The sequence below is a fragment of the Pituophis catenifer genome, unplaced genomic scaffold, assembly GCF_029215685.1.
Source record: "Pituophis catenifer annectens isolate HBS135680 unplaced genomic scaffold, rPitCat1.0.hap2 SCAF_9, whole genome shotgun sequence".
NCBI lineage: Eukaryota > Metazoa > Chordata > Lepidosauria > Squamata > Colubridae > Pituophis > Pituophis catenifer.
The window spans coordinates 25202153-25224688 of record NW_027256889.1 but is presented as its reverse complement, the minus strand read 5'-3'; the positions used below and the strand labels follow the sequence as shown (position 1 = coordinate 25224688).

General features: G+C 41.6%; 1 protein-coding gene across 1 annotated transcript in view; it reads left to right on the top strand.

The window, feature by feature from the left end:
- Window positions 1–9426: 9426 nt before the first annotated feature.
- COL16A1 (collagen type XVI alpha 1 chain) overlaps window positions 9427–22536 on the top strand; it is a 286423-nt gene continuing 273313 nt past the window's right edge. The window contains exon 1 of the mRNA XM_070949755.1: window positions 9427–9454. The gene's annotated coding sequence lies outside the window, so the exon portion shown is untranslated. The remainder of the gene's footprint in view (window positions 9455–22536) is intronic.

Genomic DNA, 22536 nt, shown 5'->3' with positions numbered 1-22536 from the left:
CAAAATTCTGAACACAAAACCTAATTCCATCATACAAGAACACTTTACCTGAAAAGAAGCCAATTGCTGAGCTTCTGGGCTCATGTTTAAAATGCCTATTGGAAGTTGGCTAACCTCAGAATATTTGTATTCATTGAGAATGAAAGCTCAAAATTCTCCTAAATCATATTTTTGGACTGTATCTCTTGTATGAGATTCCTTAGACAGTCAATGTCAACGGCTCTTGAAGTGGAGCTTCTAAGGAGCCGAGGAAAGTATTTATGATAACTTCACAACAACATCAGATTGGGTTAAGGGAGAGTGATAGGTACAGTACAGGTACTTGACTTACAGCCACTCATTTAGTGACCATCCAAAATTATGACAACACTGAAAAAAGTAATTTACAACTCACATTTACAGCTGTCACAGCATCCTCATGGTCACGTGACCAATATTTGAGAGCTTAGCAACTGACATGTATTTACGACAGTTGCAGCATCCTTCGGTCACATGATTGCCACAAGAGCCGCCGTGGTGCAGTGGTTAGAATGCAGTTATTGCAGGCTACTTCTGCTGATTGCCGGCTGCCAGCAGTTCACAGTTCGATTCTCACCAGCTTAAGCTTGACTCAGCCTTCCATCCTTCTGAGGTTGGTATAATGAGGACCCAGATTGTTGGGGGCAATACGCTGGCTCTGTAAACTGCTTAGAGTGGTCTGTAAAGCACTGTAAAGCAGTATATAAGTCTAAATGCTATTGCAATTTTCCCAGCCAGCTTTCAACAAGCAAAGTCAGGGGGGGGGCTGGATTCATTTAATGACTGCTTCATTTAACAACTACAGTGATTCCCTTAACAACCATGACAAAAAGTTGTAAATTTCCATGTGACTGCCTGGCTTAGCAATGGAAATCCTGGTCCCAACTATGGCTGTAAGTGGAGGACTATCTTTAGTGTGTGACTGTCTGAAGATTTGAACATAGAAGTGTACAACTTTACTGCAAGGAATAATGGATGGAAACGGAACAAGGAGAGATTCAACCTGGAAATAAGGAGAAATTTTCTGACAGCGAGAGCAATCAACCCATGGAACAGAAGTTCCCTTCAGAAGTTGTGGGAGCTTCATCACTGGAGGCTTTCAAGAAGAGACTGGACTACCATCTGCCAGAAATGGTGTAGGGCAGTGGTGGGATTCAAGTAATTTAACAACCAGTTCTCTGCCCTAATGATTTCTTCCAACAACCAGTTCGCCAAACTGCTCAGAAAGTTAACAACCAGTTCTCCCAAAGGGTGCGAACTGGCTGAATCCCACCACTGGTGTAGGGTCTCCTTCCTTGGGGTGGGGTGGGGGTTTGGATTAGATGATCTACAAGGTCCCTTCCAACTCTGTTAATTTATTTTGTTTGAAATATGCTTTACATCAGGGGTCTCCAACCTTGGCAACTTTAAGACTTGTCGACTTCAACTCCCAGAGTTCCTCAGCTGAGGAACTCTGGGAGTTGAAGTCGACAAGTCTTAAAGTTGCCAAGGTTGGAGACCCCTGCTTTACATTACAGTAGATTCTTTAAGAAATAATGCAACAGTCAACAATTAGATCTTTTGGAGTGAAAGTGGAAAAGGATATGCGTGTGTTTTAAATGAGAAACTGAGATGGGCCGAGGCCCCCATTCTGAACAGCAACTAAGCATCTTGTATTAAGTTGTCTTTACGGCCTGCCTCTCTCCTCCCCCTTCGTAAAGTTTTCCATGAAGAACAAATGTAAAGCTTTAGGTATTTTAGAACCCACAAATGAGCAGGGCTTATTGATGTGTCTCAGAAAGCAAACCACAGCCTCAAGTCTGGATGGGAAAACTGTACAGCGAGGCGCTTGGGGTTGGAAACCAAGTGCCTTTCCGAACAGAGTTCCTGCAGAGCAAGGCCGTTTCTCCTTCTCTGCCTATTCTTCACTGGGGGAAGGGGAGGGGGGGACACTGGGACAGGCTGTCGGTGCCCTAATTCCCATCTAAAGAACTGGGCCTCTTGTCATCTCCTGACAAGGCAACCATGGCTGCGTTTAGACTCCAGTGCCATTAGCTGCATTGATCTTTTTCCTGGGACTGAACAGCCCAAGTGGATGATTAACCAAATGAACACACTTGAAAATATCATTTTTTCTACAGTAGTTGATAGGTTATTTAAAACATTGTAAAGCTCGGCGTCTGCAGCTTGTGAAAAGGAGGTCCTTAGGATGCCCAGCCACATATTCACCTGCCTGCTGGTTGGGAATCAGTGTTTCCCTGCGCAGCTTTTCATAGAGGATTTACATAGTTTGCAGAATAAGCCACCTCTGAGATAGTTTCAAGGTGACTAATGAGCAGGCAGCTGGGTGTAGCGGTTAAAGCAACTAGAGTAGAAACCAGGAATTCCCAGGAAATGGGAATTCCTTAGGCCTGGAAATTAGCCGTTTTCTGGTGGTGTCAAGTAAAAACAAAAAATCTGACACAGTGAGCAGATCAGGGAAATATTTGTTATTGCTATTTGCAGATTTACAAGGATCTCACCAGACTTAGTGCACTCTCTTGAGATAAAACAGATAAGCACTCCAGGGATTTCGAGTGTGAGGGCTGTATCATGTCTCCATCACTTCCTCCCTTTCAAGGATTCCAAGCTAGGCAGCCTCTTAACTCTTCCCCTTAGTTCAACTGCAGTTTTTTACCCGAATGCCATCACTCTGCTGAACAAATAATTCCCTCAACACTGTCAAACTATTCACTAAGTCTGCATTACTATTACTATTCTATTCTCATCGTTCCCACCACCCATCTCCTCCCACTTATGACTGTATGACTGTAACTTTGTTGCTGGTATCCTTAAGATTTATATTGACTGTTTCCTAATAGGATTTGATTGCTTATTTGTTCCCTGTGACTATCATTAAGTGTTGTACCTTATGATTCTTGATGAACCTATCTTTTCTTTTATGTACTCCGAGAGCGTATGCACCAAGACAAATTCCTTGTGTGTCCAATCACACTTGGCCAATAAAGAATTCTATTCTATTCTATTCTATTCTATTCTATTCTATTCTATTCTATTCTATTCTATTCTATTCTATTCTATTCTATTCTATTCCATTCCATTCCATTCCATTCCATTCCATTCCATTCCATTCCATCCCATCCCATCCCATCCCATCCCATCCCATTCCATTCTATTTCATCACAGGTAGCCCTATGTGGATGACCAAACCCTCCTGGGCAGAGTGGTTCAGAGCTTTATCTATGCAGCAGGGGTGGGTTCTACTTACCTTTACTACCGGTTTGTAACAGGGCCACAACTCGCTTTTCTGCACAGAAGCTTCTGTGCATGTGCAGAAGCATTCTGATGACGTCGGGGTCGGTGGGTGGAGCCTCCCGCTGGTTCTATAGAACCGGTGCGAATCGGGGGCAACCCACCACTGCTATGCAGTTGCTGTGAGGAGTAAGATGGATAAACCTGCTCAGATTTGTGCTGGCTTGGACTCTGGCCTAGGAGCAGATTCTGTGAAGGTAACTGGGACTGCCTTGATTATCACCTTCTGAGCATAATTGAGCTTCACAATTATGGTTGTAAGCCATGACAGTTGTAAAGTGGGTTATCAAATGACCAGTCCCGATTTTACAGTCTGTTTTGCAGCAATTGTTACCCTGTTTCCCCAAAAATAAGACATCCTCTGATAATAAGCCCAATCGGGCTTTTGAGCGCATGTACTAAAATAAGCCCTCCCGGAACATATTTAAACGCAGAGCTGGAAATCAGGTAAGATTGCAAGAGGAGCCCCATCTTGCTCCATGTGCCCCAAAATAATAAGACCTCCCCAAAAATAAGGCCAAGCGCTTATTTCGGGGTTCAAAAAAAATATGAGACAGGATCTTATTTTCGGGAAAACATGGTATGCAAACATGATAGTTGTAAAGCAAACTTTGTGGTTGTTAAGCAAAGCTATTGTTCACTATGGGGCAAGTAAATGTCTGTTTCCAGAAAACAACACTGTAAATCATGGTCAAATGATCATAGAGTGCTGCAAACGCCTGTAAATGTCACAACTACTGAACCTGGTCATCAGTAGCTTTTCAGAGGTCTGTCGTAACTTTGAACAATCGCTAAGCAACCAGTTGTAAATCAAGGACTACCTGTATTTTGGAAATATTCTTTTTCATTCCCAGAATCGGAAAAATCCATCATCCCCTTTCTCTGTAGGGGCTGCCATAATCTGGTGCAGGATCACACCTTTCCATCCAGGTGGGGAGTTCTGAGATTTCATTTTTCGGCCTAACAGTAATGTCACCATTGTAAAAGATAGTCCACAAGTAGGTTTTCCTAGGAGTAATCTCAGCCCCTTTTCACCATGCCCTGCTCCTTTGTTAGCATCAGCAAAAACCCATCCTTGCAGAAGAAAAGTTCATCATTTGTGGGAAGGAGTCCAAAGTGTGTCATGTGTTGTTCTTTACCCTTCTACTCAATTTTACTGTTTGGCCATTGTTCCAATTCACAGATTAGTTATATTTCACCAAGAATATCACAACTGGGATGATTCTACAAATATTGCTGTACATTTAACTGAAAGGTGATGATGTTAGCAATCCAAGCTAGCATAATTTTCACATAAAAGTGGGGAAATAATAACAGCTCACCTGGAAAAGCAAAAGTCGGTGCCCTGTGGAGATACCAGCTTACCCCATTTCATGGTCCAGTTTGCAGTTTGGTTGGGGGGCGGGGGTGTTTGGTGCGAAGGACCTGTCCCACCAGCAGATTTCTGACCTTCATCCTTTCATTTTTAAGCCCGTGACAATAATGCCTTCCCCAAATTAGATGCCTACAGCTCTATCATCTCTATCATGCATGTTTTATAATAGCTCCATCATCTCTAACTAGCATCCCCCAAAGCCATAGTGGCAGTGAATGATGAATGTTGCCGTTTGTCACATTGGAAAAGTGCCAGGCTGACCAAGACTGTGTTACTTCATAACATATTAGTACTTTATGGAGTTGGGAGGGAAGGGGGAATAATACAATGATAACAAAATATACCACAGAGACTTTCTTCCTAGCTATCATGTCCTTCAAGTTTTGTCATGCTCAATCCAAGTCATTTTTTTTTTTTTGTTCTCATCTGTAATATTTTGATTTTAATCCGGATTGTTTAAAACAACATGGAGGATTGGGGTTTTTTTGGCAGGGTGAGAGACTAAAGCTTGAAAATCAGATGTCACATTTATTTCAGTCTTGTGACATGTGATGCTTCTGTCAAGGGACATCATTGTTGGGTGGAGTTAGGGTATCAATTGGCCTTAATCCAGCCTTGTCTGCTTCTCACCTGGATGATTTTTAGTGAAATGATTTAGTAAAGTTTTGTCTGTTGAACAAACAAAAGAATTTTTCCTTCTCTCTCCTTCTGCCTTGTTCTTCTGTTTCTTCCTGATGAAATTTGGATAGAAATGAGACTTTTCAATCTTGTATATTTCTTAATAAATCTCATTTTTTCCTTCAAACACAGTTGGGCTAAAATTATATTTTCATCCAAGACAATTATATCTTGAATATTTTTAACAGAAGATTCTGTTAATTTAATTATCAGGTTTTTTTTTCAGCACTCCTACTGAATTCAAATATATGGGCTAAACCCGTCCCCTGAAAAGGCAAATCAAGGGGATGTTTTTTGCCCTTTGTTTTGCTCCTGACCCTCAAATTGATCAATTACTCTTACAGGAGTGTTAGTTTAACCTTAAATGAAACACAGTAGGGAAAATGACATATCAAAGATGATAAAACAGCCAAGACGTAGACAAGGGATGAAATCTTCCTCTCCCTGATCCCTAGAAATAGAACTTTCCAGTCAAAACAGTCCTTATTAAACCAATTGTCTAAATTTGGAGTCAAGGAGTTCCTTGTATTCACATGAATGTAGAAAAAATAGGCTTCGGGGGAAACCAGCTTTCTAGTTTTGGCCTTTTCTTTCATGTTGATGATTCCTTAGCCAAGAAAAAAATTATTCCAGTATGGCAAAAAATCATTACTTTTTAAAACTTTCATAGAGTCCAAGTTCCAGTCAGCTGAATGTTAAGTCTGGACTCTAGAGAGTAATATCAACACATGTGCAAATTATATGTGTTCCGTTGGGCACTGCTGGGCTTCAGGCTTAGTGACCATGATTTAGACAAAAGGTTTCCTGATGTTTCACTAGCAATGGTGGCTTCAGAGGCAAGGTGGTCTGTTCAGGCAAAGAGCAGGGACTGACTGGGTTCCAGCCCAGGACTAAAGACTGCCAGATAAAGCAGGGATTGCCTAGTCTGTCTTTAGCCTATCCCTAGCTTTATAACCTGTCTAGACCAGGAGTCGGCAACCTTAAACACTCCAAGAGCCATTTGGACCCATTTCCCACAGAAAAGAAAACACCGGGAGCCACAAAACCCTTCCTGTGCCTGACTATTTCTTGAGCGGCCACAAAACTAGCAAATGTAGTTGAATTAAACATTCTGTTTTCTTCTGAAACTTTTCTTTTCTTGGATTTATCCATGGTTGGCCTACCAGGGGTTGAAAAGCTCAATAAATTGCATGCCGGCGGGTGTCACACATTGGTGGTTGTGATGCATATTTTGAGTGACAGGGAGCCACAGCAGAGGGATGAAAGAGCCACATGCAGCTCCAGAGCCACAGGTTGCTGACCCCTAGTCTAGACCATGGTCAATGAACCCTGAAGCTCAACGCAGGCCAACAGATATTGGCCATGAAAGCTGACATCAGTATATATGTATTCTCTTCTTTAATGTGTGATTCTAGTTTGCCTCCTTACAACAGGAATGATTGAATTGGTGGTCTCGTTGTAGATAAAATGTTGGGCAGAATTAGTGATGCCCAATTCAAATCCCTGCTTGTGTGACCTTGCTCAATCATTCTCTCTGCAGAGTCCTTGCTGCTCTCGTTTGCTTGCAGATGTTTCATTACCTAACTAGGTAACGTCAGAGCTCAGTGCTCGCAAATGGGTAAATGAGCACCGAAGATTCCACAGTTCAACCTTGAGTTGCATATATCCTCTTCCATTGGCGTTCTGGGTTAAGATTTAGGAAACCTTGCATTAGTGTCAGGTGTGAAACACCAGGTCCGCATGTGAAGGTTCAATTTAACTAATTTACTGCTAAAAATATATGCATCAGGAATCTTAACTAACAGTTAGCACCTGGTTAGAGTTAGATAAGGATCAATGGCAATTAAGATTCGTTTGTGACTATGTAATGATTCCACACTGATCCCTCTTTTCACACCTCCTCCTGGTTCTGCCTAGTCTTTCCTCTACAACTAGTCCTCCACTCTTACTTCCCCACATACCTGTTGTTTCAGTTAGGATGCAAAAAAACAAGGATTCTTTGGGTTGCATTTGCCTGAATTGCTTGTACAAATTAACACCAAGACAATAGCAAAAGTCCTTGGTTGTCATTTGGTTCTGGCACATGGCCAGTCCTTTGCAGCCATGCCAATTTCCTTGAGGGAAGAATGCAATTTCAACAAGAATCACAATGAAAGAAAGCTGCATCTCCTTTCTTTAGGCAGGGTCCCTTAGGAGTTTTGCATCTGAGTTTCCAAGTTTGGGGCTGTGGTTTTTTTTTGTTTTTGTTTTTGTTTCTAGGTGTCCTCTTTGGTCTTTCCCTACACATTTCTGGCACGTTTCTATGCTTAAGATTGGCAGGGCTGTTGCACGATGAGCTTTACAGGATAGTCTCTGCTTCTGTTTTTTTCCCCCTCCTCCAGGGCTACATGTGATGTTACAGACAGCTGAAACACATCTGTAGGGGTTCCCAGCAAGGCGGGATGTGGGGAAGGGGGAAGAGACACTCTGGCATTATGTAATTCTCCAGTGGAATCCCTTCTCAGCTGTGAACTCATTGGGTGGTCACTGGTAGTTGGCTGGCTGCAATTCATCAAGAGTCAATTTGTCTGTGAACTTGTGGCCCATTGCTCCATTCATTAATAGGAACAGGACTAAATTAAGCTCTGATCCATTTCCCACGTTGAGCCAGTTCTCGGCTCAGATACGTATCCTCAAAATCAATCACCATTAAGCAAAATGCATGACTTCAGGTGTATTTTGCATGAAGTATCTTCATTAGAAGGTGGAGACACAAGGTTAGGCACTACAACCATTTGCACATACAATGCTCCATCACGTCTATGGAGATTCTCAATCATCCAGTCATGGTTGTCCCAAGGGGGCTTTTCAAAAGGCAACTGGAATTTGCTAGCTTTTTTCCTTTTGCTTCTCATCCAAGAAGCTTCTGAACTTCTTCAGAACTGAAGAAGCTTCTTGGATGAGAAGCAAATCTTTTTCAAGGAAAAAAATCAAAGAAGTCCAGTTGAACATATTCAATTAATTTCTATGAGTTATAACAATAATAAGAAAGGTGTAGCCTCTCATTTCCAGACATTTTTTTCCTCCATTGTCTTTTATTTATTGAAGTCAATGGCCTGGTCAGCAGGATCTTAAGGAGAAATAATTGGGGTTAAATTTCATTTGACTAGTTTTCTTTTTACCACTAATGAATTGTTTGGGTCACAGAGATTGAGACAAACGTCTTCATTCCTGCCATCCCATCACCCCTTCTTGTTTGTTTTGCCTGCCAAATTTCTTGCTTCCATATCTGGTCTTCCCACAAAAGGACTGAGAAGTGATGACGGGAAGACCACTTATTCTCAAGACCCCCAGAGAACAACGACCAAATTAAGGAGAGCCCACAAGGCAAGATGGACCAATGGCTCCACTCAACAGGAGGAGACTTTCTGGACCCCTGTGATAACGAGAGTTGGACACATTGCGCAGGCTTGGCTCCTCTTTGTGGCAACTTCTGCGCCCGGCCAAATCTCATTAGGATGCATCGAACCTTCCGAAGGTTGAGAAACAGACTGAACTAGACATAGCAAAAAGTCGGGGAAGATCTGGCAGAGGTTCCCTTGCCTCTGGGCCTTTGTTCCCACCCCAGCTGGGCTTGATTAAGTTCTCTTGGCATTCCGGCACGTTTGTGAGCTGCTCGTTCCAGCTCGGGGGCCTGGCGCAACGGCAGCCCTTCATCACTGAGTCAGCCTGGAGTTGCAAGGGTGGGTGGGTGGGAATCTCTACTTTTCCACCTCTGGAGAGAAGAGCCCAGAGAGGGAAGGGGTGAAGGATCCGAAAGTCACTGTGAGCTGAGTTCTCCGGGAGGTATCTCCAATTCTAAGTTTGCTTTGCAAGAGAGATCGGAAGCAGCTTTTTTCTGTCTCTCCCAATTCCCTGCTTGCGGCTTCTTGGAAGATCAGAAAGAAAGAAAAGAAAGGGGGAGTTCTAAAGAACGTGAAAGTTGGAGCTGACAGTTGCCAGATCCAACAGTGACGTAAGCTGCAAGCTCAACTCGCTCGCTTGCTTGCTGGGGACAAAGTTTCTCTCACTCATCTTAGAAACATGGCCAGCTGTGTGTAGCACCTCCAGCAGGTAAGAGAAATGGCTCTCTCCCAGCATGGTTTGCAGTTAGCTTTCTAACGACTGTATTCTGGGCAGCAGGAAGTTTCCCTCTGCTTTGATCCTTGTGAAGTAGCAAGCGGGGGTTGCTAGAAGGCCCCTTTGGAGGGGCAGATTAGCAGCCCAGCAAAACAGATGAGCTCAGAAGTTGCAACTTTTCTTTCTTGATGTGCGTCTTGGACACTGGGTTATTAAGCTGCTCAAAAATCTTCCCTGCCTGGGAAATGGTTGACACACAGTTCTGCTTAAGGTTGGGACTGTGTGATGTGTGTATGTGTTGAGAGAGAGTGAGGGGTGGGGATTGTATTTAGTAGAGACACACAAGGGAGTCCAGGAAGATGTGGAAGAGAAAAGTCAAGCACTGCATCTTGGACTATTTCACAAATACTTCCAGATGTGTTTTACGCACAGTCTTATCTAAAGAGATTAACCGAGCAACTCTGCAAGAGAAATGAAATTTTTCAACCAGATGTTCTAGTAGTTGCATCATTCTAGAAATGTCCCTCTCGAAAGGGTCTGAAGAGGAAAAAAAATGTATATTTTGCAGGATGTAGACTTTACTACATGCTTTCATTGCACAGATTTCCAAGGACATTGTGGCAAAAGGTTTGTGGGACTCAGTTTAGGACTTTCTTTGTTGCCAAAGCTCATGTCTTTTCTTTTTCTTGGTCACTCTAATCCTCTGAAGTTTCTAGCCATAAGTCAAGCACGGCTTTTTTTTTAAAAAAAAAAAGGCTAAAACCATCTGGACGAGGCCTCCTACTGTAGTTTATGACTTGGCTAAGTTACTCAAGTTATTAGAGATGATCTTTCCTGTAGAAGTTAAGATCTACAAGCTATGGAATCATTTCGACCTGACATTTTAGACTTTGAGAGATTGTTACTCAAATTATTTCAAGTGCTGAATTATCCAGATGGTTCATAAATGGCTGGATAAACGCATGAGGGCAGGAGAACCTCACAACTTCTCATCTTACATTCATGCCACACAATAAGTATCTGTTTCTCCTCTAATAAGAGTCAGCAAAGCCCTTGTGGTCCTGAGATTGGAGCTGCATTGTGGAGTTCTTTTCTTTCCGTTTGGGCTCTAAGGGTTGCCACCACTATTTTAGTCTACTCTTTCCATCAGTATAGATAGCTCAAACCTAAATGTTTCTCCTCCTTCTTGGTGTAGCAAACCAGATCAATGCTAGCTCTTCCATCACTCTCAAGATATGTTGGGATACGGCTCCCCTCGTCTTCTCCCAACAAGGAGATGCCTGCTCAGTCTACTCTACACCAGTTCCAAGAGTAGATGGGACCACTTAATGAGGGAACAAGGAGGGAAAGAATAAGTGCAAGTGTCCTGGACTCCTTGCTTATCTGGAAACATGAACAAAATTTGTGTGACAGTGGAGAAAATTAGTCCACATCCCATTTGACTCCAAGACTGTTGGGACAACCATCTCATGATCTCATCAGAAGGATAGGAGTTGGAATTTTCCAGCCCAGTTTGCTTCCCACCCCCTCTTCTTAATGTATTGATTATGTCAAGTGTCAGTGCACCTATATTTCCCATCCGAAAATCACTTAGAATTTCTATTACTGTAATTCAAGTTTGAAACTGAATTTCACTGGTATAACCCTGGGGTGGGACCGTGTGAGGCACTAACCCTGATATTCCTGGACCAAGGAATATATGGAGGGTTTTCATTCTGTATAGGCTGTTCCTGCCTGATCCTATGTCTTTACAATTCATCCTCAGCATTCAACCATTTGTTTAGCGACCGTTTTAAGTTACATCGGTGCTAAAAAAAAAAAGTGACTAACAACCAGTCCTTGCATTTCAGTGTCCTAAGGTAACATGATCAAAATTCAGGCCTTTGGCAACTGGCAAGTAGTTAGGATAGTTGCAGCATCTCGGGAGGGAGTGCGGTGGCTCATATGGTTAAGACACTGGGTTGCCAATTTGCAAGCCTGCATTTGAAGCCTGAGTGCTGCTGTTGTGTCAGAGTGAGCTCCCATTCCTTGCTCCAGCTCCTGCCCACCTAGCAGTTTTTTTTTTTTTTAATTTGATTTATATGCCGCCCTTCTCTGAAGACTCAGGGCGGCTTACAATGTGCTCAGCAATAGCCTTCATCCTTTTGTATATTTATACAAAGTCAGCTTATTGCCCCCACAAACTGGGTCCTCATTTCACCTACCTTAGAAAGGATGGAAGGCTGAGTCAACCTTGAGCCTTGGCGAGATTCGAACCTGCAGTAATTGCAGGCAGCTGGTCTTAAGCAGCTTAATAACAGGGTGCCTTAAACCCTTGTACTACCAAGGCTCTTGTTTGAAAGCATGCAAACACAAGTGGATAAATAGGTACCACTTTGGCGGGCTCACTAACAGGGACATGAAAGGAGCCCCCAACTGAGCATTCCCTGAGCAATAAATGATGTCACCGGCTAATCCTTTCACCATGGAAGTGCCTTGGTGCTTCAGACATGAAAATAGTACCAGTAGTAGTAGGAAGTAGTAGTAGTAGTAGCATCCTGGGATCATGTGATTGCCATTTGCAACTTTCCCAGCCAGCTTCTGATAAGCAATGGGGGAAGGTAGATTTGCTTAACGACCATGTGATTCATTTAGCAATTGCAGTGGATCATTTTATAACAGTGGCAAAAAGGATGTAAAATTGGAAGTGAATCAAGTAACAATTGCCTTGTTTAGCAATAGAAATTCTGGTTCTAATTGTGATTGTTAGGACTACTTGGGTCCTGTTGGACATAAAATCAGGATGGAAGGCTGAACCTGTTCATTTCAACTTTATACCATTTTCATTGGCTGCCAGGTTTCCTTACTGAATTGCAAATATAATAATAATAATAATAATAATAATAATAATAATAATAATAATAATAATAATAACAACAACAACAACAACAACAACAACAACAACAACAACTTTATTGTAATTGTACGTGTATACACAGTATATCCATACAAAGAAATTCACTTAACACCCAAAGACCAGGTCCAACACATATAACAATCCCCAAACACACTCCCACCCACCACAATTCCCCGCCCCTAAACCACCCAAACAGCCACACAACAGACCAAGTAATGCTGTCCAACAGCTCACTGATGGTGGCCCTTTAGTTCATTGTTGGGTGCAATTATAGCTCTGGGATAAAAACTATTCAGAAGACGTGTGGTCCGAGTTTTAATTGTTCTGTATCTTCTGCCAGAAGGCAACAGTCCGAAAAGATTGTAAGCAGGATGGGAAGAGTCTCTGAGAATGTTATGCAACTTTCTCAAACAGAGAGATTCGAAGATGTTGTCCAGGGCTGGTAGCTGGAGCCCAATGATATTCTGTGTAGTTTTAATGATTCTCTGTAGAGCTTTTTTGTCTGCTACAGAGCTGCTCCCATACCATGCAAGAATGCCGTATGTCAGGACACTCTCAATGGTGCTGCGATAGTAGGACAGAAGTAGATGCTGAGATAGAGTTATCTTCCTGAGCATTCTCAGGAAGTACAGCCTATTCTGTGCCTTCTTCACAAGCATGTTAGCATTCATAGTCCATGAGAGGTCTTTCAAGATATCCTCTAATACAGTGTTTCTCAACCTTGGAAGCTTGAAGATGGGTGGACTTCAACTCCCAGAATCCTGGGGGATTCTGGGAGTTGAAGTCCACCCATCTTCAAGCTACCAAGGTTGAGAAACACTGCTCTAATATAGGCATGAAAAGTGGTGTGCATTTTTGTATCCATTACATGAATCACGTTTTTGTTCTCTTTTCTAACAGAGACACTTTTTGCATATACAGGTAGTCCTCGACTTACAACAGTTCATTTAATGACCGTTTGAAGTTACAATGGCACTGAAAAAAGTGACTTATGACCATTTTTCACACTTACATCTATTGCATCATCCCCATGATCTCGTGATTTACATTCATATGCTTGACAACTGATTCCCATTTATGACCGTTGCAGTGTCCTGGAGTTATGTGATTCCCTTTTGTGACGTTCTGACAAGCAAAGTCAATGGGGAAACCAGGTTCACTTAAATTGGGGTTACTAATTTAAGAATTGCAGGGATTCACTTAACAAATGTGGCGAGAAAAGTCGTAAAATGGGGCAAATTCACCTAACCAATTTCTTACTTAACAACATAAATTTTGGGCTCAATTGTGGTTGTAAGTTGAGAACAACCTATAATAGGATGTTATTTTATGAATCCTTTTTAATAAAATGTACTTTGGGGTTCCTAGATAGTTCTTGCACATGTGAACTCAGCAAGTTTATCTAGAAAGTGAAGTTAGTTCATTTCTCCAGGAACTGAATCCCAATTCGTAGAACAGTGGAATAAGAAGGGGCCACCAAGATCTTCTAATCTAACACTCAGCAATGTATGGTTAAATCGATTAAACCAGTATTTCTTAACCTTGGCAATTTTACAATGTGTGGACTTCAACTCCTAGAATTATTCTGGAATCTGAAGTTCACATGTCTTAAACTCGCTGAAGTTGATAAACACCAATTTAAGCCATCCATTAAAGGTGGATGACCAGCCTTTCTTTAAAAAGAATAGAAATTAAAAGCCACAGACCAGGGGTGAAATGTAAAATTTGTTACTACCGGTTCTGTGGGCATGGCTTGGGGGGGGGGGGGGGGAAGGATAATGTGACTGGATGGGTGTGGCCAACTTTTTTTTTTTTTAACTTTTCAAAGCATTTTTTCTAATGCTTTGAAAAGCCTCTGCCGATCAGGCAACTCAGCTGGGATCATCAGAGAAGCTTTTTAAAAAATGCTTTTAAAAGCTTCTCTGTTGATCAGGCAACTCAGCTGGGATTGTCAGAGACTTTTCAAAGCATTATTTTTACCACCTCTTCGGTTGCAGAAAAAAATGCTTTGAAAAACCTCTGATGATCCCAGCTGAGCCACGCAATCATCAGAGGCTTTTTTTTACTTTTAAAAGCATTTTTTCGTTGGAAGAGGTTGTAGAAAAAATGCTTTTAAAAGTTAAAAAAAAAGCCTCTGATGATCGTGCAGCTCAGCTGGGCATGTGGGGGGGGAGGGGCTGCAGGGATTTTTGCTACCGGTTCTCCGAACCACCCGCCTCCATCACTACCGGATCGGGCGATCCAGTCCAAACCGGGAGCATTTCACCCCTGCCACAGACCCCCTTAAATTGATTGTTCTTGCAGCTTTTATTTCTATATATATATATATATATATATATATATATATATATATATATATATATTAATGTGCTTTTATTTAAGATGCATAAGGTTCCCTGTACTCCCCTCGTTTTAGAACGGCAATATAGAACACAATTTTAAGTAAATAATTTGTCTTTGTTGAATATTTTACATGAGCCAGTTCTTCAAGTCTGTTGAAATGTTTGCTTCTAGTTGATTTTGACATGGGAATAATTTCTTCTGTCTTACCCAGAACGGAGTGTCTTTTTCAGAGATCAAGTTGTTCTTGTTAGTAGGAAAGCATGGAGGAGTTTTTCTTGGTTCTAACACCTCTTGAAAATATTATTAGCAGGTAGCAAAACATGTCTGGCTTTGAAGAAGTGTATCAAGATCCAGAAAATCAAGGCATTTTTGCCAGAAATCAGCACAAGTCTAAATTAGAGTTGCTGCTGAATTTGCTGCAAGAAAATTTAAGATAAATGTTTTCATTTCCAACAAAGTGTGTGCTGTCCAGCAGGAATTTTGATAATAGTCAAAAGAAAAGCCAAACATTTTCAAAAGGGGTTCCATTCATTTTCAAAACCAAATTTGACCAAAGTAAGACTAAACCAAACTGAAAATGTAAATAATTTTTTTGAAATAAAAATTTCCCCAAATTACAAAGGAATGTTACATTTAAAAGCATTCACAAATGTCTCTTGTTGCTCATTATAAGAAGGACAGACAGAGCCTAGTGGTGGGATTAAAGAGGAATCAGTCTGGAATCATTATGTTGCCACAAGAAGTCTAAGTCCAACCCCTCTTGAATTCCATTAATTCTTATCTAGCGCCAATTTAGTGCTGACTGTTAAATTAACTAGATTCTTGTGTATAGGCATGACCAGTAAATCACCTTAATTGGAACTTATAATGTGGTCCTGATTTTTTCGTGCCTGAGATTTGTTTACAGAATGTGGTCAAAAATATTGTGGTGTGCATCACAGAAAAAAAATAAAATAACAGAATAATAGAATAACAAGAGTTGGAAGGAACCTTGGAGGTCTTCTAATCCAATCCTTTGCTCAGGCAGGAGATCATTTCTGACAAGTGGTTGCCCAATCTGTTCTTGAAAGCCTCCAGTGATGGAGCACCCACAACTTCTGAAGGCAAGCTGGTCCACGGGTTGATTGTTCTCACCGTCAACCTTAGTTCTAAGTTGGCGCTCTCCTTGATTAGCTTCCATCCGTTGTTTCTTGTCCTGCCTTCAGGGGGTTTGGAGAATAGGTTGACGTTGCCCCCTCCCCTCTTTGTGGCAGCCCACAAATATTGGAAGGCGGCTATCATGTCACCCCAGTCCTTCTTTTCATTAGACTAGACATACCCAAAATTCCTGCAACCATTTTATGTTTTAGCCTCAAACAATTTCATGTTTTAGCCTCCAGTCCCCTAATCATCTTTGTTGCCCTTCTCTTCACTTGCCCTGTGATAGTTGCCATCTTGACCTTTTAAGCTACAGTCCATGGACGCTAGTTGCTATGTATGTAGCAATAGATGCAGGAGTATGAAGGAGGGAGTAGAGTTTGGTGAAAGACACCAAAGGAACATTAAACAGCACTGGTGAGGCAGGTAAAAGAGAAAGGGATAACTTGAACAGAGATGAACAATTCCTTCAACTCAGCTGAAGGAGTGGCAGCTCTGGGGAAATTGATGCCTTTTTTTATTTTATTTTTTTGTTTTTTGTAAAAACAGCAACATACCCTAAATTTTTTTTAAAAAAGCCCCTAATTCTGGACCCTGTGATATTGCAATGTTGCCTTCCAGAAGGCTGAAAATAGTTTTTTGAAAACCGGGTGTGAAAATTTAAAAATTGATGATCAGCTGTGTCGCGCGATCGTGGGAATCTTTTTTAAAAACTTTTTTAAAGGATTTTTTTACTACCGGTTCAGGCGAAGAGGTAGTAAAAAATTGCTTAAAAAAAAAAAGGTTCTGATGATCGTGTGACACAGCTGTGATCGTCGGAACCTCTTGTTTTTACTTTTTAAAGCATTTTTACTATCGGTTCGCCTGAACTGGTAGTTTTTATCACTATCGGTTCGCCCCAAACCGGAGCAAAATGGTAGCATTTCACCCCTGAGCTGCCTCCTCTTTTCATGGCCCACACCTAGATCTTTGCCTCATAGGCAGGAATCAGAGCATCCCCACAGAAGGGGTTCAAAATAGTTATGGTGGCCCCCTGTGACTACAGGACTGAAGCTCTGTCACTTTTCAATGTGCAGCTTGCCTTGAAAAACAATGGAGCTTCACTCACATGGTCACAATTACCATCTTAACTTTTTGATTTTTGATTTATTTATTTTATTTTGTCGAGTACACATTAGATAATATATATATAAGTATAAGCATGAATTGAATACATAAAATGAATACAATTAAAGGGAACATTAGGACAGGGACGGTAGGCATGCTGATGCTCTTATGCACGCCCCTTACAGACCTCTTAGGAATGGGGTGAGGTCAACAGTAGACAGTCTAAGGTTAAAGTTTTGGGGGTTTGGGGAAGAAACCACAGAGTCAGGTAGTGCATTCCAGGCATTGACCACTCTGTTGCTGAAGTCGTATTTTCTGCAATTGAATTCCTCCCCATGGACACTTCTGGTAGAAAGACAGCCCATTGGACAGCTGTTCTTTACAGTATCATGAACGATCCAGGGAAAATATGAGAGGGTTGTGATTTCACAAACAATGCAGAGGACTGAGAAAGGGAGCGGGGCTCTGCAGGAGAAGGTGGAATGAATGGGAGGAGTTGGCCGTGGCTGCTCTTCTCCCAAGAAGATAAGAAATCAAACACATGAACAGGACAAAAGCAGAAACTGTTCCCAGCACAGGAAATGTTATGAAAGGGGAAAAAAAATGAAAGTGGGAATGACTAAATTCATCCTAGGATGGATGAAACACCCTTTAGGAATGTTGTTGCTAACTTCTCCTGTTGCCATTCTGATAACTTCACAACATTCAAAGGCTTCAAAGACTTTCAGTAACACAACCATCCTTCTGGGATGGTTGAAGACTCTATTAGGTCTAGTTCTTGGTGCATGATGCAGGTAATCTTTGACTTACGACCACCATTGAGCCCATAATTTCTGTTGCTAAGTGAGACAGTGAATTTTGCCACATTTTACGACCTTTCTTGCCACAGTTGTTATGTGAGTCACTGCAGTTGTGAAGTTAGTAAATACGGTTGTTAAGTGAATCTGGCTTCCCCATTGACTTTGCTTATCAGAAGGCAGCAAAAGGGGATCCCATGACCCTGGGATGCTGCAACCGTCATAAATATGAACCAGTTGTCAAACATCTGAATTTTGACCATGGGGATGCTGCGGGGGTCGTAAGTGTGAAAAATGGTCATAAATCACTTTTACAGTTTGAACGGTCACTAAATGAACTGTTGTAAGTTGGGGACTGCTTTCTTTAACGCTCTTGATGTTGAAGCAAATGTTGCACTAAATCAATCATATTTCGTGTAAGTGGAAGTGAAGTGAAAAAGCCAGTAGGGTGTAATGGTTCAGAGGTCAAATCTGAGGCGACTTGGGCTAACCCAGGGGTCAGCAACCTGCGGCTCTGGAGCCGCATGTGGCTCTTTCATCCCTCTGCTGCGGCTCCCTGACACTCAAAATATGCGTCACAACCACCAATGTGCGACACCCTCCGGCATGCAATTTATGGAGCTTTTCAATCCCCGGTAGAGGCCAACCATGGATAAATCCAAGAAAAGAAAAGTTTCAGAAGAAAACAGAACATTTAATTCAACTACATATGCTAGTTTTGTGGCCGCTCACGAAATAGCCAGGCACAGGAAGGGTTTTGTGGCTCCCGGTGTTTTCTTTTCTGTGGGAAATGGGTCCAAATGGCTCTTGGAGGGTTTAAGGTTGCAGACCCCTGGGCTAGTCAGTATCTATCAGACCAATGAATGGTTGTTGTAGGAAAACCTGAGGAAAACATGCCATACAGCAAATTCTTGTTTAGTGACCACAATAGGAATCAGCAACTTGAGTGAAGCAGTTTCTAAATGAAACTGACTGAACCTATGCTCTGATCTCAGCTTTCCTTTGCTTTACAGACCCACAAAGGTCATAAATGGAAATACAGGTCACAAATTACTTTTTCATCTTCATTGCAACAGTGCACTGTTGCTGAATAAGGTAGTCACTAAACAAGGACCACCTCTATGTGCTACCTAGAGCTCTGAAAAGTAAGTGGGATATAAATCTAACTCTGCATGGTAGCCATACAGAAATATTTAAGCTGTTACTGCTTCTCAGAGAGCTAGGAATTAACTCTGATACCTTTATTGCAATATATTTAAAGATATGGCAGTAAATCCTCAAATCTGTCTTGGGTTCCTCCCTTGTCTCTGTTTTACTAGGATTGCATGAATTGGATCCATGTTGATTCCACTGCTTGGAACCATTCAGAAAAAAATCTTCAGCCAAGCTCAGTCTCCAGCTGCAAGCCTTTGGACTTAGACTTATTTGGCCCAATAAAATACAGATGCATGAAAGTACCCAAACTGATATAAATCAATTCAGAGACTTAAGCAGGCCTGCCCTGATCCTCCTGTAGATTGTACCACCTTATTCCCTTGCAATCGGAGATTCCTGCATCTCTGTGTCTATCTCTAGAGATTAAGAACTTTTATATAAAAATGGGGTTTCTAAGTACTCCTTAATAAAATACACTCAAATACAACCTTGCATCCAGCTAACTGAAAATATCCTCCATAAAAACTGAGCAAATCTATTTTGAAAAAAGCATCTGCAGGATGATGTCATAAAAATGATGTTTGTGTCTCTCAGCAATCCAGGGCGAGGGATAAAAACAATGCCAATTACATAAACTAGCAAACTTGATATTCCATAGATCCTAACCCCATCATCACATTCCACTTCTAATACATTTCTGTTGCATTTCCTACTCGCTGACACATACTTTTTGGAGGGGAACAACTGCACCTCGATTCTTTATGAGCTGTGTTCATACAACTTGGTCAGGTTGATTGGGCAATTCCCATTGTCTCGGTATCCATGATCCCGCCAGAGATTAGCCAGAATGAGTGAAGTTAAAATTAGCCAAGTTTAGCAGGCTTAGCAAGGTTTTAAGCGGCCTAGTTAAATTTAAATTTAAAGTGAGGACAATTCATCAATGGAATGGCTTCCCTCTGGAAGCTGTGAGTGCTCCATCACTGGAAGTTTTCGAGAAGGGATTGGACAGCCAGTTGTCCAGAACGGCATAGGATCTCCTGCTTGAGCGGGGGGTTGGACTAGAAGACTTCCAAAGTCCCATCCAGCCCTATGATTCTATGACCTACTTACTAAATCTATTGGGTGAACCTGTCCATTCCTTGTGAAACATCAACAGAGGCATAGATAGCTATCCCACATAGAAACATACACACATGCAGTCATAATATAGGCAGGGTTTGGTCTCTACCTTGCTATCTCTCTCTCTCTCTCTCTCTCTCTCTCTCTCTATCTATCTATCTATCTCTATCTCTATCTCTATCTCTCATTATCTATCTGTATCTCTCTCTCTCACACACACACATACACACAGAAACACAGACACACACACAATAGAAAGGGTTTGATCTCTAACTATTTTTATCTCTATCTCTCATTATCTCTCTATCTTTCTATCTAGCTCTCTATCTCTATGTCTCTCTCTCTCTCTCTCTCTCTCACACACACACACACACACACACACACACACACACACGCCAGGAGTGGGTTCCACTCAGTGGTGAAATCCAAATTTTTTGCTACCGGTTCTGTGGGCGTGGCTTGGTGGGCGTGGCAGGGGAAGGATACTGCAAAATCTCCATTCCCACCCCAGCCAGAGGGGGTATTTGCCAGTTCTCCAAACTACTCAAAATTTCCATTACCGGTTCTCCAGAACCTGTCAGAACCTGCTGGATTTCACCCCTGCTTCCACTTACCTTTACTACCGGTTTGCAGTGGGAGCGCATGCGCAGATCACCCCTGATGGCGTCATGGCGGGTGGGCAGAGCCTCCCACAGGTTTTACTACCGGTTCTATAGAACCGTACTGAACCGGGAGCAACCCACCACTGACACACACACATATAAACATACACACATGAACTCATAATATAGATAGGGTTTGATCTCTAACTATCTTACTATATCTCTCATTATCTCTATCTAACTATTTTTATATCTCTCTCATTCTCTCTCTCTCCCTCCCTCCCTCTCTCTCTCCCTCCCTCCCTCTCTCTCTCTTTCTCACATATAAACACACACACACATAATAGGCAGGGTTTGATTTCTGTGTTTTATGGTAGACAAATTTTCTACATAAATATAATTTCTCTCTTGCCTGCAAGGAGCAGCTTATCTGGTTATATCGAGTTTGTCAATCATCTGCTGATATTGAATGTGCGGCTGAGTTTCTCTTGCGAGAGAGATTTATTTCTCAGCCTGCAAGTTCTGATAGTGTGATAACAATTGTTCCAGAAATGAGATGGCATTTTAGATTGCCTGTTTCTTTGCTTTACTGTAATGCACTTTGTTTTAATTTGTTGCATCCATATACTTCAGCACTGTTGGTTTTATTGCGGTTTTATTTATGACTAAATGTAAAACAATAATAAAAATAATATCATTGATGACAATATGACTTTTTAATAGAAAATCTGAAGTGTGAAACTCATCCATAATGTGATGTCTTTAAGAAAGAGCATAATCCAAATAAGCATAGATAGCACTAGACAATGTGTTGGTTGCCAAAAGTTTGCCAAAGGAAGTGGTTCTTTATATAACTAGGAATAATATTCCGGCAATGTGTTAAATTCATCATATGAAAAATCTCTACGCGTTGAAAATGCCAAAGTGCTTCTGGATACCGTCAAAGAAAGTTAGAGCGGGTCAGACTACAGCTCATTTTGGACTATTTCCCTGATTCAAAGCAAATTTGAATCAACTGTGCTTCAAAAATATTGGAAATCAGTTTGAGATCACTTCCTCCAACTGCTAATTTGATATTTGAAACTCCATATCTGAACAAAAATGCAGCAAATCCTGAAGATTTCATTCAGTTTTGAAAAATAAAGAAGGAAGGAAAGAAAAAGAAGGAAGGGGGAGAAAGGGGGAGAGGGAGGGAGGGTGGGAGGAAGGAAGGGAGGGAGGGAGGGAGGGAGGGAGGGAGGAAGGAAGGAAGGTCGCAATTTTTCTTTTTGCAAATTTAAAATTGACCACTGTGCAAAACCCTTAGCTCCCTTTCTCCTCAAAGTTCACTCTACACATGCCACCAGAAAGATTGGCAAAAATGTTTAAAGATAAATCAGCTAAATGTTGGAAATGTCATCAGATACCGGGATCATATTATCATATGTGGTGGACATGTCCAGAAGCGAGAAACTATTGGGCAAAAATTAGAATATGGCTAGAGAAAATGACACAGCAACATATTGACTTAAAACCAGAATTGTTCCTGTTGGGTATTCTTTCAGAGAAGTACAGTAAAGAACACATATATTTGATAATACATGTAATAACGGCCTTGGGGTGCAGCGGACTAAAGTGCTGTTAAGTAGCCCTTAGCTGCCAGCTGCCTGCAATTACTGCGAGTTCAAATCTCACCAGGCTCAAGGTTGACTCAGCCTTCCATCCTTCCGAGGTAGGTAAAATGAGTACCCGGATTGTGGGGGCAATAAGCTGACTTTGTATAAAAAAGAACACCGCTAGGCGGGGCCCGAAAGCCCTACTAAACAGGTATATACAAAAGTATGAAGGCTATTGCTTAACGCATTGTAAGCCGCCCTGAGTCTCCAGAGAAGGGCGGCATATAAATCGAACTAATGAATAAATAAATAAATAAATAAATAA